General features: G+C 39.3%; 1 protein-coding gene across 1 annotated transcript in view; it reads left to right on the top strand.

The window, feature by feature from the left end:
• The window catches only part of LOC145396869 (WD repeat-containing protein 91), a 386,076-nt gene that overhangs the window by 263,142 nt on the left and 103,074 nt on the right, over nucleotides 1-19,860 (top strand). The window lies entirely within an intron of this gene.

Here is a 19,860-nt window from a genome sequence, read left to right as displayed (position 1 = left end):
AAGGTTAGATTTACTGTTTACCAAAGAACCCGATGTAATAGAATCATTGAAATATCTCTGTCCTATAGGAAAAAGTGATCATGTGGTCATTGAGTTCCAGATGATAATAGGGAACGTCGAGCCAAGAGATGAGCTTCATAGACAGGGAAGATACAACTTTGGGAAAGCAAATTTTACAGGATTGAGAAACTTTTTTGAAAATGCGGATTGGAGTAAATTCAGAGAAGCAAGAGAGATACAGAGGAAGTGGGATATCTTTCTAGACCTCTTTAATTTGGGAGTGGAAAAATTTGTACCAAGAGTAAGAGGGAAAGAAAACAGGAAAAAGGAGTGGTTTAATAGAAGGTGTATGATAGCAAAAAAAGAGAGAGATAAGGCGTGGAACAATTGGAGAAAGAGAGGTAACAACAGAACAAAGGAAGAATATAAAAGAATTAGAAATCAATACACAAGAATACGTAGAGAAGAAGAAAGGAATTTTGAAAAAACTATAATTGACAAATGCAAGGATGAACCCAAACTGTTTTATAGATTTGTTAATGGCAAACAGAAACAAAAGGAAGGAATCACCAAACTGAAAGTAAAAGGAGAGGTCTATAAAGATGCAGCAATGCAAGCTGAAATAATGAACAAATGTTTTAATCGGTTTTCACTAATGAAAAAGAGTTTGTGGAAGGGGAGGGAGTGATTACAAATGTACCAGTGATAAAAGGTATAAAAGTGGAGGTACAGGAAGTGTATAAATTAATGGAAACTCAAGATGTAAGGAAAGACCCAGGACCTGATGGAATTTCTAATTGGGTACTGAATGAATGCAAAGAACAACTGTCGGATAAAATTCACAGTTTAATTGTGTGTTCTCTGGAAGAGGGGAAAGTGCCACAAGAATGGAAGAGGACCAATGTGGTACCAATTTATAAGGGAGGAAACAGGGAAGAACCCCTGAATTATAGACCAGTGTCTCTAACCGCATGGTCGCAAAATTGTGCGAGAGAATCTTGAAAGACAGATGGATAAAATATCTAGAAGAGATGAATATTTTGGCTGAATGTCAGTTTGGATTCAGAAGTGGAAGGTCATGTGTTTCTAACTTGTTGAGCTTTTACTCAGGACCGATTGACATGGTACAGGATAGAGAGATGGTTGGGTGGATTGTGTGTACTTAGACTTAGAGAAGGCCTTTGACAAGGTACCTCATAAGAGACTAATGTGGAAACTAGAATATATAGGAGGACTGAAGGGGAAACTTCTGGAATGGATGAGAAACTTTTTGAGAGACAGACAAATGAGGACAGTAATAAAGGATAGGATGTCTGGATGGAGGGAAGTAACAAATGGAGTCCCTCAAGGCTCGGTGTTGACGCCAGTAATGTTCCTGATTTACGTAAATGATGTGGTAGATAGAGTGAACAGTTATGGAAGTCTGTTTGCTGATGATGTAAAAATCTTGAGAAAGGTGGAGGTTGAGGAGGATTGTAAAATACTGCAGGAGGATCTAGATAGGATACATGATTGGAGCCAGATGTGGGAAATGAAATTTAATGTAAAGAAATGTAAAATATTGGAGATGGGTAAAAGTACCAAGAGGCCATCACAATATTATTTGTTGGGTAATGAATTAATCACAAAAATGAGAGAAGAGAAAGATTTGGGAGTGCAGGTCCAAGATAGTCTGTCACCAGAAAAGCACATTAACAAGATAGTTGGAGAGACTTATAAACTCTTGACTAACATAAGAGTAGCATTTCATTATATGGATGAGGAGATGATGAAAAAATTGATAGTGGCCATGATCCGCCCCAGGTTAGAATATGCAGCGGTAATGTTGTCCCCACACAAAAAGAAAGATATAAACAAGATTGAGAGAATACAAAGAACAGCAACCAAGATGGTCCCCAGTCTGGCAGACCTGTCATACAGAGAGAGGCTGGAAAAGCTGGATTTGCCTTCGTTAGAGGAAAGGAGAGAGAGGGGACACATGATTGCAGTGTTCAGGACCATGGTGGGAGTAGAGAAAATTGACAAAGAAGATCTGTTTTTATGTGATAAGAGAGCAACAAAAGGACATGGGATGAAATTGAAAAAGTCAAGCTGCTTGAAGGATATCAAGAAATATAGCTTTCCTTACAGAAGTATAGACTTATGGAATAGCCTGGACAAAGAAATCGTCCAGTCTAAAGACTTAAACGAGTTTAAAGCTAAATTTGACATACTGAGAAACAGCTACGGAAACCCACGAGCATAGCACATTCTGTGTATATCACAATTAGGTATATTAAGTATGTGGAACGACTTAGACGAAAAGGTGGTGCATGAGAAAAACATTCATGTGTGTAAAGGTAGACTTGATAAATGTGGATATGGAGACAGGACAACATGAGCATTGCTCAATTCCTGTATACAGTACTACAAATAGGTAAATACAAATAGGTAAATACACACACACACACACACACACACACACAGACACACACAAATGCAAGGATGAACCCAAACTGTTTTATAGATTTGTTAATGGCAAACTGAAACAAAAGGAAGGAATCACCAAGCTGAAAGTAGATGGAGAGGTCTTTAATGATGCGGCAATGCAAGCAGAAATAATGAACAAACGTTTCCAGTCAGTTTTCACTAAAGAAAAGGAGCTTGTGGAAGGGGAGGGAGTGATTAGAAATGTTCCGGTGATGAAAGATATAAAAGTGGAGGTGCAGGAAGTGTATAAATTACTGGAAACTCAAGATGTAAGGAAAGCCCCAGGACCTGATGGAATTTCTAATTGGGTACTGAAGGAATGCAGAGAACAACTGGCGGATAAAATTCACAGCTTAATTGTATGCTCACTGGAAGAGGGGAAAGTGCCAAAAGAATGGAAGAGGGCAAATGTGGTACCAATTTACAAGGGAGGAAACAGGGAAGAACCCCTGAATTATAGACCAGTGTCTCTAACCAGCATGGTCGCAAAATTGTGTGAGAGAATCCTGAAAGACAGATGGATAAAATATCTGGAAGAGATGAATATTTTGGCTGAATGTCAGTTTGGATTCAGAAGTGGAAGGTCATGTGTTTCAAACTTGTTGAGCTTTTACTCAAGAGCGATTGATGTGGTACAGGAGAGAGATGGTTGGGTGGATTGTGTGTACTTAGACTTAGAGAAGGCCTTTGACAAGGTACCTCATAAGAGACTAATGTGGAAACTAGAATATATAGGAGGACTAAAGGGGAAACTTCTGGAATGGATGAGAGACTTTTTGAGAGACAGACAAATGAGGACAGTAATAAAGGAAAAGATGTCTGGATGGAGGGAAGTAACAAGTGGAGTCCCTCAAGGCTCAGTGTTGGCGCCAGTAATGTTCCTGATTTATGTAAATGATATGGTAGATGGAGTGAACAGTTATGCGAGTCTGTTTGCTGATGATGTAAAGATCTTGAGGAAGATAGAGGTTGAGGAGGATTGTAAAATACTGCAGGAGGATTTGGATAGGATACACAATTGGAGCCGGACGTGGGAAATGAAATTTAATGTAAAGAAATGTAAAATATTGGAAATGGGTAAAAGTACCAGGAGACCATCACTGAATTATTTTTTGGGTAATGAATTAATCACAAAAAGGAGAGAAGAGAAAGATTTGGGAGTGCTGGTCCAAGATAGTTTGTCACCAGAAAAGCACATTAACAAGATAGTTGGAGAGACTTATAAGCTCTTGACTAACATAAGAGTAGCATTTCATTATATGGATGAGGAAATGATGAAAAAATTGATAGTGGCCATGATCCGCCCCAGGTTAGAATATGCAGCGGTAGTGTGGTCCCCACACAAAAAGAAAGATATAAACAAGATTGAGAGAATACAAAGAACAGCAACCAAGATGGTCCCCAGTCTGACAGACCTGTCATACAGAGAGAGGCTGGAAAAACTGGATTTGCCTTCGTTAGAGGAAAGGAGAAAGAGGGGAGACATGATTGCGGTGTTCAGGACCATGGTGGGAGTAGATAAAATTGACAAAGAAGATCTGTTTGTATGGGATAAGAGAGCAACAAGAGGACATGGAAGGAAATTGAAAAAGTCAAGCTGCTTGAAGGATATCAAGAAATATAGCTTTCCTTACAGAAGTATAGACTTATGGAATAGCCTGGACAAAGAGATCGTCCAGTCTAAAAACATAAACGAGTTTAAAGTTAAATTCGACTTATTGAGAAACAGCGACGGAAACCCACGAGCATAGTACATTCCGTGTATATCACAATTAGGTATATTCTTAAATATTTGGAACGACTTAGACAAAGAGGTGGTGCATGAGAAAAACATTCATGTGTGTAAAGGTAGACTTGATAAATGTGGATATGGAGACAGGACAACACGAGCATTGCTCAATTCCTGTATACTACAAATAGGTAAATACACACACACACACACACACACACACACACACACACACACATTGAGGGGAAATAATCGTTGATTCAGCGCCGAAAAGAAGAGCAGCCTATTTGTGATTATGTTAATTTAGTGCGTGAGTGGTGGTCCCGTCGGACAGTAGTTAACCCCTTACCCGGGGGGCGTCACTTTCGTGATGCTTGGGAGCAAGGGATCATACCGCGGGGTGTCGCTTTTGTGATTCTGTGTTATTTTGAATTCACCCGGGCTTCCAAGTGGGGGCTTGTATCATCTATCAGTACTGCCAATGTCCAACACTAGTCAGCACTCCTAATCTCATCTGTACTCCCATCCATTGTTGACAATTTAGCCATTTCTCCCTGTTCTTGACTCCCCTCCCTACCCCCCCTCCATTACCCTATCCTCTCGCCTGCCCGGCCGTGCTACGCTAAGTAAATCTTCCCTGGAATTTTTCACTGATTTCATCCATTGAAAAAACCCCTATGTCCTATTCTTATACCAAATAATATACACAAGAAAGAAATAAGGTAAGTGAGAGTGCCATACACCTGGAATTGGCTATTTATCACCTGACAACACCTCACGTGCACTCGTTCGCTAATTTTCGCTGTTTTTTTCCCCTTGAAATATGCCGTATAATCTTTTTTTGTAATAAATATACATGTAAGGAGGGAAGGGAGAAGCCTAAGTGATATTTACATTCACTTGGAACTAGCTAATTTATAATGTATTGTCTAGATTTCTTGCCAATCATTTCAGTGCTATACATAGCTGTTTCAAGAGCTAACATTGGTAGCACTGAATATCTCCTAAGTAGGCCTCTACCCCGGCCCTCCCTTATCAGTTTACTCTCATCTTCTGAAGTCGAGGTACGTCTGTTTCTTCTTGCTGACTTCAGGGACTTTTTAACCCCCATGCAAAGGGCCCTGTGACCTTTACCCCCTACTAAACCTCGTGTGGAAAGAGGTAAAGGGCTGACAATTGATAAAAGAGTGACTACGATCTTTCTGTTGAGTAAAACAGTGCAAGTGGAATTGTAAATAATGTGTAAATAATGTGTAAACAGCAAGTGAAAGTAATGAATGTAAATATACGTGAACAATGGAAAATAGTTTTATAAGTTACTTCAAGTGACAGTGCATAACACAGTGTAAATAAAATAGAAATGTAAATAACGTAAATAAAATAGAGAACGTAAATAGAAATGTAAATGAGTAGTATTATAAGAATACGAGTATATACCCTAGGAGTAATGAAAGTGAAAGTTTCACTCTAGCATGTCTGAATACTATGAGTTATGAGAGTGAAGATGAAAGTGACATTCACTCTCAATGCTAGTATACAAGACGAGAAAGTGAATGCTACGTATTTTACTGAAAGAAATTGAATCCCTACAGTGACAATAAATTAATACTACTGAAGGAAACTTATGGATAAAGACTGTAGATATATATAAGTGTTATGTAGTTATAGAAATACAAAGTGTGAGGGGTTTTATGAATAATAAATGACAGACTACCAAGAGCGAACTAGTGCCAGTGCGACGGTCAGACGCGCTCGTAATTTTCATTGCTTTCACAGTGGGTTTTTTTTTGGAGTATGGATCCCAAACTACTTGAAAATCATAGAGTACGGTAGTGTTCATAGTGTTAATATCTGGCTGTGGTAATCATATGACGGGTTGTCGGGAAGTGTAAAGTGGAGACTTCGTTACCCAACTTCAGAGGTCTCCACAAGTCCTACGGTAACTGACGAAGGCTCAACAAACATTCCAGGAGAAAGCTGAAGGTATGTGCCATAAGCATATTTAATTTTGATATTCTAGGACTAAGAACTGATTTTTGGCAAATATTTTTTGAGAGTCTGTCGGAGCCCGAATAACCCCGCGGCACAAGCAAAACATTGGTAAACATGCCCGCGGTGTAGGGGTTAATTATAACCGCAGTTTCGGTCATAAAAAAAATAAGGTACAGTGAAAATAGAAAGTCTCCATATGGTTGATTCATGGCGGTGAGGGACGGTGCATTGTTTACAATCGGCGAGAGAGACTTTGAGGGCTTTTCTGAAGAGGATGTGGCAAATGGAAGGATTATGTTGAACCAAACAAGAATAGCAGGTGTGGAGAAAACAACAGAGAGGAATGTCCAGGAGATAAAAAAGGTATGGGCAGTAATTAAAGAGTTACTGGAACGGACTATAGAACAGGAAAACGAGATCAAAAGTCTGCGAAATAAACTGAAAAAAATTTGTACACGTAGTGACGAACAAGAAAGAGAAGTTACCGAATTAAAAGTGAGCAATGAATCAGCTTCAAATGAAATAAAACAGCTTAAGAGGGAGAATAAGATGTTGGAACAAGAAAGAGACAGGATGAAAAGCAAACTAGATGAGTATGAATCCAAATCAAGAATACAGGATGAGCACATTAACCCCTTAACCGCGGGGTGTCACTTTTGTGATGCTTGGGAGCAAGGGATCATACTGCGGGGCGTCACTTTTGTGATGCTTGGGAGCAAGGGATCATACTGCGGGGCGTCACTTTTGTGATTCTGTGTTATTTTGAATTCACCTTGGCTTTCAAGTGGTGGCTTGTATCATCTATCAGTACTGCCAATGTCCAACGCTAGTCAGCACTCCTAATCTCATCTGTACTCCCATCCATTGTTGACAATTTAGCCATTTCTCCCTGTTCTTGACTCCCCTTCCTACCCCCCCCTCCATTACCCTATCCTCTCGCCTGCCCGGCCGTGCTACGCTAAGTAAATCTTCCCTGGAATTTTTCACTGATTTCATCCATTGAAAAAAGCCCTACGCCCTATTCTTATACCAAATAATATATACAAGAAAGAAATAAGGTAAGTGAGAGTGCCATACACCTAGAATTGGCTAATTATCACCTGACAACACATCACGTGCACTCGTTCACTAATTTTCGCTGTTTATTTCCCCTTGAAATATGCTGTATAATCTATTTTCGTATTAAAAATATATACAGGTAAGCCCTTAATTCATGCGAGGGTTAGGTTCCCATACCCTTCGCGTATGTGGTAAATTCGCGTATATGTTCTGCCTTTGTGTGCACATAATTACGCATGTCTATATGTATATTACATCTGAATAATATTGTTTATGCACTACATACACCTTATAAACTAGCATTAAGTATTAAAAACAACAAAAATGTAACAAATTTAAAACTGAAACCTGACAAGCACAGGCGTAGGTGGAGACACTTCAGCAGTCTGGTGCACTAGCCCTCACTGCCTCCCGTATGCTACATTCTGCCTTCTTCATTGTATGAACAGTTGATTCACTCACCCAAAACATGCGGTTACAAGACAATTCACAGGCGTAGGTGGAGACACTTTATCAGTCTGGTGCACTAGCCCTCACTGTCTTAAGTATGCTACGTTCTCCTTCTTTATTGTATGAACAGTTGACTCACCCCAAACAAACGGTTCTGAGACAATTCGCCATCAAGTCAATTCACCATCAAAACATGGACAATTCCCCGTCATTCTATTAATATACTTATTATTGATTAATTAATACTTTAATAACTAATTTTCAGGGGGATTTTATAACTCATATAAGTAAAAAACTAGTGTACTCTACTTGCTAAATAAACTGGTATGTAAATAAATGACGGGGAATCGTCCTGATGGAGAATTGTCGCTGACATTCCTCCCTGAAGTTTGTCCAACACTTTAACTTTCTCTGTCAGCAACACCACTTTACAAGTCAGTTTTGGTGTGTTACCACATGCATCACTAGCACTACGCTTATGCCCCATGTTGACAGACAAGGCAAGCAATTACTGGAAGGCAGAAAAATAAGCCACAAATAACGATTTGCAAGTCATGCATTGTTCGACCGTCGGATTCAAACGGACTGTATGGTGCGTGGTAGACTGATCTCCCAGGCTCCCACACACACATACACACACACACACATACATATATGTGTGCACACAGGCAGCAGGTAGGCATTTTTTATATTTTATTTATTTCTCTTGTATATTGAAATTACTTATTTGAATACTATAATTTTGTTTTAATTATTGTACGAAAAATTCGTGGATAACCAAAATCGCGTGAAAAAAGTTCGCGTGAATTAAGGGATAACCTGTATAAGAAAGAAAGGGAGAAGCCTAAGTGATATTTACATTCACCTGGAACTACCTAATTATTGCAGGCCACCACACTGTATTCTACGCTAAGTAAATCTTCCCTGGAATTTTCCACTGATTTCATCCATTGAAATAAGCCCTATGCCCTATTCTTATACCAAATAATATATACAAAAAAGAAATAAGGTAAGTGATAGTGCCATACACCTGGAATTGGCTAATTATCACCTGACAACACCTCACATACACTTGTTCGCTAATTTTCGCTGTTTATTTCCCCTTGAAATATGCTGTAGAATCTATTTTCATAATAAATATACATATAAGGAGGGAGGGGAGAAGCCTAAGTGATTTTTACATTCACCTGGAACTACCTAATTTATAATGTATGTCTAGATTTCCTGCCAATCATTTCACTGCTATATATTAGCTGCTGTCAAGAGGCTGACATTGGCAGTAATGCATTTCCCTAGGTAGGCCACCCCGGCCCACCCCTATCAGTTCACTGTCATCTTCCAATGTGAAGGTACGTCTGTTTGCTCCTGCTAACTTCAGCCACTTTTCACCCCCATGCAAAGGGCCCTGTGACATTTATCCCCTACTAAACCTCGTGTGGAAAGAGGTAAAGGGCTGACAATTGATAAAAGAGTGACTACGATCTTTCTATTGAGTAAAACAGTGCAAGTGGAATTGTAAATAATGTGTAAATAATGTGTAAACAGCAAGTGAAAGTAATGAATGTAAATATACGTGAACAGTGGAAAATAGTTTTATAAGTTACTCCAAGTGACGGTGCATAACACAGTGTAAATAAAATAGAAATGTAAATAACGTAAATAAAATAGAGAACGTAAATAGAAATGTAAATGAGTAGTATTATAAGAATACGAGTATATACCCTAGGAGTAATGAAAGTGAAAGTTTCACTCTAGCATGTATGAATGCTATGAGTTATGAGAGTGAAGGTGAAAGTGACATTCACTCTCAATGCTAGTATACAGGATGAGAAAGTGAATGCTACGTATTTTACTGAAAGAAATTGAATCCCTACAGTGACAAGAAACTACTATTACTGAAGGAAACTTATGGATAAAGACTGTAGATATATATAAGTGTTATATAGTAACAGAAATATAAACTGTGAGTGTTTTTATGAATAATAGACAACACTAGCGGCGAACGATCGGAAGTGGGATGGTCATACGCCCTCGTAATTTTCATTGCTTTCACAGTGTTTTTTTTGGGGAGCATGGATTCCAAACTATTTGAGAATCATAACTTATTGTTTCTAGTGATAATATCAGGCTGTGGTAATCATATTACGAGTTGTTGGGAAGTGTAAAGTGGAGACTTCGTTACCCAACTTCAGAGGTCTTCATAAGTCCTACGGTACTCGATGAAGGCTCAACAAACACCCAGGGAGAAAGCTGAAGGTATGTGCCATAAGTATATGTGATTTTAATATTCTAGGACTAATAACTGATTTTTGGCAAATATTTTTTGAGAGTCTGTTGGAGCGCAAATATGGCTGCGGGAGCCGCAAGTCAAAGCAAAACAAGCCCACGGTGTAAGGGTTAAAGAAATCAAAGAGCAACATAATGGATGGAAGAAAATTCAGGAAGAGGGAAATGTAAATTTGAAAGAGATTATAGAACAACAAAGCAAGGAAAAGGTGGAGAGAGAAGTGGTTAGGGTTCTGAGAAGTAGAGAATCTTTAGTTAGGGATGTAGCAGATAAGAAAAATGTGTGATAATTTCAGAAGTTAAAGAAAAACGTATGACAATAAGATCAGAAAGAGAAAGAGAAGAACTGAGTAAAGTTAAAGAAATAATATCAGTAGTCATGGAGGAAAACAACGAAGCTCAAGAAGAGATTGAAGAAGTGTTTAGGTTAGGAAAGTTCAAGGAAGGAGGGGCAAGGCCATTGAAGGTAAAGTTTAAGTCTCAGGCAACAGTTAATGAAATTATCAGTAGAACATGGAAATGATCAGACAAGGAAGGGTTTTAAAATGTTTGGATAAGGAGAGATGCGATTGAGGAAGAAAGGGCTAAGATAAAGGACTTAGTAAAGGAAGCAAAGGTAAAAAACGAGCAGAGAACGGAGGAAGAGAAGACAGTGTTTTATTGGAGAGTCATGGATCAGAAATTAAGGAAGTTGTACCGGCAGAGAGAAGGAGAAATGAGAGTATAAAAAACATTAAAAATAATTGGAAGGTGACATATACTAATGTTGATGGTTTAATATCGGCAAGGCTAGAAATCAATGATTTTTTTAGGGTACTTGAACCTGATGTTATGTGCTTTGTAGAGACCAAATTAAGAGAAGATATTGATGTTCATTTGGGAGATGGTAAATACAAACTGTGGAGAAGAGACAAAAGAAAAAACGGGAGGAGGAGTGATGATAGCAGTGAAGAACAACGTAGATGTAGATACTGTGGAAATGGGAGAAGGCAGGGCTGAAGTGATATATATGAAATTAGAAACTGGAGAAAATAGCAGGAGAGATATGGCAGTAGTGTATGTTCCTCCTAAGACAAGAGCATGGAGGGATGATGAATACCGGAAAGTGTTGTCAGACATGGCTAGTTATTTACAGAAAATTATTGAGAAAAACAACAATATAATTTTAATGGGTGACTTCAATTGTAAAGAGGTGAACTGGGAGGAATGGGACTCAGGAGGCAGTGAAGATTTGTGGGGCACTATATTATTAAAAATAACAATGAACAATGTGATGTTGCAGTGGGTCAAAGAAGAGACACGGTTCCGAGGTGAGGACACACCAGCAAGACTAGACCCACTGTTTACCAAAGAATTCGATGTAATAGAATCCTTGAAATATCTGTGTCCTATTGGAAAAAGTGATCATGGGGTCACTGAGTTCCAGATGATAATAGGGAACGTGGAGCCAAGAGACAAGCTTTATAGTCAGGGAAGATACAACTTTGGGAAAGCAGACTTTACAGGATTGAGAAAATTTTTCGGAAATGTGGATTGGAGAAAATTCAGGTAAACAACAAAGATACAGAGGAAGTGGGATATCTTTCTAGGCCTCTATAATTTGGGAGTGGAAAAATTTGTACCAAGAGTAAGGGGGAAAGAAAACAGGAAAAAGGAATAGTTTAGAAAGTGTATGATAGCAAAAAAAAGGGAGAGATAAGGCGTGGAACAATTGGAGAAAGAGAAGTAACAACAGAACAAAGGAAGAATATAAAAGAACTAGAAATGAATACACAAGAACATGTAGAGAGGAAGAAAGAAATTTTGAAAAAGGTATAATTGATAAATGTATGGATGAACCCAAACTGTTTTATAGATTTGTCAATGGCAAACTGAAACAAAAGGAAGGAATCGCCAAACTGAAAGTAGAAGGAGAGGTGTATAAAGATGCAGCAATGCAAGCAGAAATAATGAACATATGTTTCCAATCAGTTTTCAGTAATGAAAAGGAGTTTGTGGAAGGGGAGGGAGTGACTAGAAATGTAGTGATAAAAGATGTAAAAGTGGAAGTACAGGAAGTGTATAAATTACTGGAAACTCAGGATGTAAGGAAAGCCCTAGGACCAGATGGAATCTCTAATTGGGTACTGAAGGAATGCAGAAAACAACTGGCGGATAAGATTCACAGTTTAATTGTGCGCTTTCTGGAAGAGGGGAATGTACCTCGGGAATGGAAGAAGGCAAATGTGGTACCAGTTTATAAGGGAGGAAACAGGGAAGAACCCCTGAATTATAGACCAGTGTCCCTAATCAGCATGGCTGCAAAATTGTGCGAAAGAATTCTGGAAGATAGATGGATAAAATATCTGGAAGAGATGAATATTTTGACTGATAGCCAGTTTGGATTTAGAAGTGGAAGGTCATGTGTTTCCAACTTGCTGAGTTTTTACTCAAGAGCGATTGACGTGCTATAGGAGAGAGATGGTTGGGTGGATTATGTGTATTTAGATTTGGAGAAGGCCTTCGACAAGGTACCCCATAAGAGACTAATGTGGAAACTAGAGCATATAGGAGGACTGAAGGGGAACCTCCTGGAATGGATGAGAGACTTTTTGAGAGACAGACAAATGAGGACAGTAATAAAGGATAGGATGTCTGGATGGAGGGAAATAACAAGTGGAGTCCCACAGGGCTCGGTGTTGACACCAGTAATGATCCTGATTTATGTAAATGATGTGGTAGATGGAGTGAATAGTTATGCAAGTCTGTTTGCTGATGATGCGAAGATCTTGAGGAAGGTAGAGGTTGAGGAGGATTGCAAAATGCTGTAGGAGGATCTGAATAGGATACATGATTGGAGCCAGATGTTGGAAGTTAAATTTAATGCAAAGAAATGTAAAATATTGGAAATGGGTAAAAGTACCAAGAGGCCATCATTGAATAATTTGATGGGTAATGAACCAATCACAAAAGCGAGAGAAGAGAAAGATTTGGGAGGTCTGGTCCAGGACAGTTTGTCACCTGAAAAATACATGAACAAGGTAGTTAGAAAGACATATAAACTCCTGAGTAATATATAAGTAGCTTTTCATTATATGGATGAAGAGATGATGAAAAAATTGATCGTTGCCATGATTTGCCCCTGGTTAGAATATGCAGCAGCAGTGTGGTCCCCACACAAAAAGAAAGATATAAACAGAGAATACAAAGAACAGCAACCAAGATGGTCCCCAGTCTGGCAGATCTGTCGTACAGAGAGAGGCTGAAAAAGCTGGATTTGCCTTCCACAGAAGAAATGAGAAAGAGAGGTGACATGATTGCAGTGTTCAGGACCATGTTAGGAGTAGACAAAATTGACAAAGATCTGTTTTTATGGAATAAGAGAGCAACAAGAGGACATGGAATGAAACTGAAGAAACCAAGCTGCTTGAAGGATATCAAGAAATATAGTTTTCCATATAGATGTATAGACCAGTGGAATAGCCTGGACAAAGACATCGTCCAGTCTAAAAACTTAAACGAGTTTAAAGCTAAATTTGATTTATTGTGCTGGGAGGGGGTTGGCGATAGCCAATACCCTCTTCAGGCACAAAATGATCCACAAGTATACATTGCGAGTGATGAGAAGAGTGGGTGGTGAACTGAATGAAAGGAAAGCAATGATTGATTATGTGTGTGTGGATGAAAGGATTAGAAAAAATGTATAATGGATGCAAGAGCTTATAGAGGTTGGGGGAGTGGACTTTCTGACCACTACTTGGTGGTGGCCAGAATCAAGGTCCAACTAGGATGGAGAAATAGGAGAAGGGAATGACGGGAAGAAGGAGTATTTGTAAGCAGAGTGGGAAGGTTACAAGAGGATGAGAAAAAGGCAGAGTATAAGACAGAAGTGGAGGAACGATTGGGCAAATATGAATTGGAGCAGATGGTGGACGTGGAAGGTGTGTGCAGGATATTTACAGAAGAAATATGTACAGCATGTGATGTGGTGTGTGAGATGAAGAGAAGACAGAGGGGGGTGCAAGGAACAGCGTGGTGGAATGAAGAGGTGAGACAGGCTGTGGCACAAAAGAAGAAAGCATACAATGAATGGATGAGAAATAGGGGTGTGGAAGAAGTTGAGAGATGGAAGAGAGAGTTATATGTAGAAAGAAAGAGAGAAGTGAAAAGATTAGTAAGAGAGAGTAAGAAGAGAGTGGATGAGGAATTTGGAAGGAACTTGAGTGTAAAGTGGTGACTGTAAGAAAATGTTCTGGAAAGAGGTGAAGAGAGTAAGACAGGGTGGAAATGAAGTTAACAGGGGAGTGAAAGATAAAAATGATAGATTACTAGTGGAGAAGGGAGAAAAAGTGAGCAGATGGAGAGAACACTTCAAGGAATTGTTGAACACAGAGGATGGAAGTAATGCGAGTATAAGTGGTTGGGGGACTGGTTGGGAGGAGGAGGGAGGTGAGAAGACAGGAAGAAATCAGTAGGATAGAAGTTGTGGAAGCAATGAAGAAAGTTAAATCGGGGAAAGCCCCAGGAATTGATGGAGTGTGTGGTGAAATGCTGAAGTATAGGGGAGAGATAGTAGTAGAATGGAGGTGGAAAATGTGCAGATTGGCCTGGGATGAAGGTAGAGTCCCGGAGGATTGGAAGTCAGGTATAATTATTCCCTTGTACAAAGGAAAAGGGGAAAAAGAAGTGTGTGGTTCATAGGGGCATCTGTTTTCTTTGTATAATATTAAAAGTGTATGGTAGGATACTTATTGATAGAGTTAGAGAAAGAACAGAGGAATTAGTTGGAGAAGAACAGGGAGGCTTTAGGAGGGGAAGAGGTTGTGTAGATCAGATATTCATTCCTAGATCTTTAGTGGAAAAGTTTCTAGAGAAGGGAAAGAAGTTGTATGCGGCTTTCATGGACTTGGAGAAAGCATATGACAGGGTGGATAGACGAGGATTGTGGAAAGTATTAAGAATATATGGAGTAGATGGGAAGTTGTTGAATGCTGTGAAGAGTATGTGCGATGGTGCTAAGGCTGCAGTGCGTGTGGATGGTGAACTGAGTGAATTTTTCTCTTTGAAGGGTGGGTTGAAATAGGGAATTGTCATGTCTCCATGGTTGTTCAATCTGTACATGGATGGGGTAATAAAAGAGGTACAAGGTAGGGTAGTGGATGTTGGAGTGGCGCTGGTGAGAGAGGGTACTGTTTGGAAACTCCCTGTACTGCTGTTTGCAGATGATACTGTGTTGTTGAGTGAAGATGAAGGAGAGCTGGAAGGCTTGGTGGTTGAGTTTGGGCGAGTGTGTAAGAAACGGAATCTAAAGGTGAATGTAAGGAAGAGTAAAGTGATGGTCTTTGAGAGAGGTGAAGTCAGTGAATGTACAGTGAGGTTGGATGATGAGGAATTGGAAAATGTGAGTACATTTAAGTACTTGGGTAGTGTGATGAGTAAGGATGGAGGTTTGGAGGGTGAAGTGCTTGAAAGGGTACAGCAGGGAAGAAAGGTTGCTGGTTCCTTGAAAGCAGTGATAAGAAGCAGGGAGGTGAGCATGGAAGTGAAAAAGTTACTACATGACAGCATTGTGATACCAACTCTAACGTATGGAAGTGAAGCTTGGACGTTGCTGGATGGACACAAGTCAAGAGTGAGAGCAGTGGAAATGAGTTATTTAAGAGGAGCCTGTGGAGTCACATGAAGAGATAGGCTGACAAATGAGGATATAAAGGAGCGTTGTGGTGTGGATGTGGATGTGATAGGAAGCGTTAGGAGGAATACTCTGAGGTGGTTTGGCCATGTGGAGAGGATGGAGGGTGAAAGACTGACGAAGAGAGTGTATGTGAGTGAGGTGGAGGGGGGAAGAGGGAGAGGGAGGCCAAGGATGAGATGGAGGGATGGGGTGGAGAGGTATATGAGAGAGGGGGGTTTGAGTTGAGAGCGGGGCAGTGAAATGGCAGGGGACAGGGCGACTTGGAGGCGATTTGTTTGTGGCCACCCCGAACGGTATTTAGGCGTCTGGCAATAGATTGATAGATAGATAGGTAGAGAATCAGAGACGGCACCCCACGAGCGTAGCTCATTTCCCGTGTATCACAATTAGGTAAATACAGGTAGAGCGAACGGACTTATCTCGACTGCTCCCAGCCACTGCTACAAACCTTAAGTAGTTTTCAGGAATTATGTTTGTCCTGTCTCCTATGGTCTTGTTTTAAGTTTAAAATACTGTAAGTTAATATAGACTACCAAAAATGTAAAGATTTATTGGCAGAGAGTATACATGATTGAAGTATTTTCAGTAACAGCTGTTTTTGGTACTGTAACCAATCTCAAACATGGCCAATGATGTAAACATCGAGGGACTCGAATTTCCAGGATTTGACAGTAATACTAATGTCATGGATTTGGTTAAAACATTGATTATGAGGATTAGTGAACTTGAAAAGAAAGTGCAGAATATAGTGTTAAAGGACATGTTTGAAAATACCGAGATTATCATACAGAGTCTGATCCAGTCCAATCAGACAGCAAACGAGGAGATCAGGAATTTGATGCGTGAAAATATCAAATTGAGGAGAAAAATAGAAGAGAGTAGAAATAAAACAGGGAAGATGAGTAGTGTATTAGAAGAGCATAAGGCAAAGTGGGCACATGTAGAAGAAGAGCAGAAAGAAGTGGTTAGCTTAAGGGGAATCATTCAGGAAGAAAGGGAAATGAACAAGAAAAAAATGGAAGAAAATGTAGTGAAAATACTGAAGAAAAAAGAGTAAATAGTGAGAGAAACTGTAGAAAGGAACAGACGTGTGGTAATATTTGGAAACAGGGAGGAGGAAGAAAAGGTTAGATCCGTGAGACTCGAGAGAGACATGAACCTGGTGAGAAGAATATTAGGCAAGACTGATCCCAAAGGAGACAAGTGGGAAAAAGAAATTGAGGAAGTAAGGAGGATAGGGCCTTATAAGAAAGGGGAAACAAGACCAATGAGAGTCAAGTTGTCATCAGAAAGTGTAGTAAATGATATACTTAAAGTGACCTGGAAATTAAGCAAAGAGGCAGGGATGGAAAATATTATAATAAGAAAAGATTTGAATGGAGAAGAAAGAGAAGTTTTAAAATCATTGAACAAGTAAAGAAAAAAATGATAAGAGGACAGAGGAAGAATGTAAAACTTTTTTTTGGAGAGTGATGGATTTTATAAAGATAAGGAAGTGGTATGTGAGGAAATATAAGTGAAGGAAACTAAGGGGGATGGCTATGAAAGATCAAAAATTGAGGAAGTGGTACCGACAGAGAGAAGGAGAGAAGAGGGTATAAAAAACATCAAAAATAATTTGAAGGTGGTATATACTAATGTTGATGGTTTAATATTGGCAAGGCTTGAAACTAACGATTTCTTGAGAGAACATGAACCTGATGTCATGTGCTTTGTAGAGACCAAATTAAGAGAAGATATTGATGTTCATTTGGGAGATGGTAAATACAAACTGTGGAGAAAAGACAGAAAAGAAAAAACGGGAGGAGGAGTGATGATAGCAATGAAGAACAACATAAATGTAGATACCGTGGAAATAGGAGAAGGCAGGGCTGAAGTGTTATATATGAAATTAGAAGCTGGAGAGAATGACGAGAGATACGGCGGTAGTGTATGTTCCCCCTAAGAGGAGAGCATGGAATGATGACGAGTACCAGGAGATATTCTCAGGTATGGCTAGTTATTTACAAAAAATAATTGAGAAAAGCAACAATATAATTTTGGTGGGTGACTTTAACTGTAAAGAGGTGAATTGGGAGGAATGGGACTCAGGAGGTAGCGAAGATTCGTGGGGAACTGCATTACAAAATATAATAGTGAATAGTGCGGTGACGCAATGGGTCAAAGAAGAGACACGGTTCCGAGGTGAGGACACACCAGCAAGACTAGACTTGCTGTTTACCAAAGAACCCAGTGTAATAGAATCATTGAAATATTGACCATGTGGTCATTAAGTTCCAGATGATAATAGGGAACGTCGAGCTAAGAGACGAGCTTTATAGGCTGGGAAGATACAACTTTGGAAAAGGAAATTTTACAGGATTGAGAAAATTTTTCGGAAATGCAGATTGGAGAAAATTCAGAGAAACAAGAGAGATACAGAGGAAGTGGGATATCTTTCTAGACCTCTATAATTTGGGTGTGGAAAAATTGCACCAAGAGTAAGGGGGAAAGAAAACAGGAAAAAGGAGTACTGTAGTTTAATAGAAAGTGTATGATAGCAAAAAAAGAGAGAGACACTGCGTGGAACAATTGCAGAAAGAGAGGCAACAACAGAACAAAGGAAGAATATAAAAGAACTAGAAATGAATACACAAGAATACGTAGAGAAGAAGAAAGGAATTTTGAAAAAGGCATAATAGACAAATGTAAGGATGAACCCAAACTGTTTTATAGATTTGTTAATGGCAAACAGAAACAAAAGGAAGGAATCACCAAATGGAAATTAAAAGGAGAAGTCTATAAAGATATAGCAGTGCAAGCTGAAATAATGAACAAATGTTTGCAATTGGTTTTCACTAATGAAAAAGAGTTTGTGGAAGGGGAGGGAGTGATTAGAAATGTAAAGATGATAAAAGATATAAAAGTGGAGGTACAGGAAGTGTATAAATTACTGGAAACTCAAGATGTAAGGAAAGCCCCAGGACCTGATGGAATTTCTAATTGGGTACTGTAGGAATGCAGAGGACAACTGGAGGATAAAATTCACAGTTTATTTGTGTGTTCTCTGGAAGAGGGGAAAGTGCCTCGGGAATGGAAGAGGGCAAATATGGTACCAATTTATAAGGGAGGAAACAGGGAAGAACCCCTGAATTATAGACCAGTGTCTCTAACCAGCATGGTCACAAAATTGTGTGAGAGAATCCTGAAAGACAGATGGATAAAATATCTAGAAGAGATGAATATTTTGGCTGAATGTCAGTTTGGATTCAGAAGTGGAAGGTCGTGTGTTTCCAACTTGTTGAGCTTGTACTCAAGAGTGATTGACATGCTACAGGAGAGAGATGGTTTGGTGGATTGTGTGTACTTAGAGAAGGCCTTCGACAAGGTACCTCGTAAGTGACTAATGTGGAAACTAGAGTATATAAGAGAACTGAAGGTGAAACTCCTGGAATGGATAAGAGACTTTTTGAGAGACAGACAAATGAGGACAGTAATAAAGGATAGGATGTCTGGATGAAGGGAAGTAACAAGTGGAGTCCCCCAAGGCTCAGTGTTGGCGCCAGTAATGTTCCTGATTTATGTAAATGATATGGTAGATGGAGTAAACTGTTATGCAAGTCTGTTTGCTAATGATGTAAAGATCTTGAGGAAGGTAGAGGTTGAGGAGGATTGTAAAATGCTGCAGGAGGATCTCAATAGGATACATGATTGGAGCCGGATGTGGGAAATTAAATTTAATGCAAAGAAATGTAAAATATAGGAAATGGGTAAAAGTACCAGGAGGCCATCACTGAATTATTTGTTGGGTAATGAATTAATTACAAAAATGAGAGAAGAGAAAGATTTGGGAATGCTGGTCCACGATAGTATGTCACCTGAAAAACATTAACAAGATAGTTAGAGAGACATATAAACTCCTGGCTAATATAAGAATAGCTTTTCATTATATGAATGAGGAGTTGATGAAAAAATTGATAGTGGCCATGATCCGCCCCAGGTTAGAATATGCAGCGGTAGTATGGTTCCCACACAAAAAGAAAGATATAAACAAGATTGAGAGAATACAAAGAACAGCAACCAAGATGGCCCCCAGTCTGGCAGATCTGTCATACAGAGAGAGGCTGGAAAAGCTGGATTTGCCTTCCTTAGAGGAAAAGAAAAAGAGGGGACACATGATTGTAGTGTTCAGGACCGTGATAGGAGTAGATAAAATTGACCG

The sequence above is a fragment of the Coenobita brevimanus genome, chromosome 39 (assembly GCF_032717465.1).
Source record: "Coenobita brevimanus isolate Jiangsu-jjx chromosome 39, ASM3271746v2, whole genome shotgun sequence".
Lineage (NCBI taxonomy): Eukaryota > Metazoa > Arthropoda > Malacostraca > Decapoda > Coenobitidae > Coenobita > Coenobita brevimanus.
Note: the sequence above shows the minus strand (reverse complement) of the source record. Positions and strands in the feature narration are given on the sequence as shown.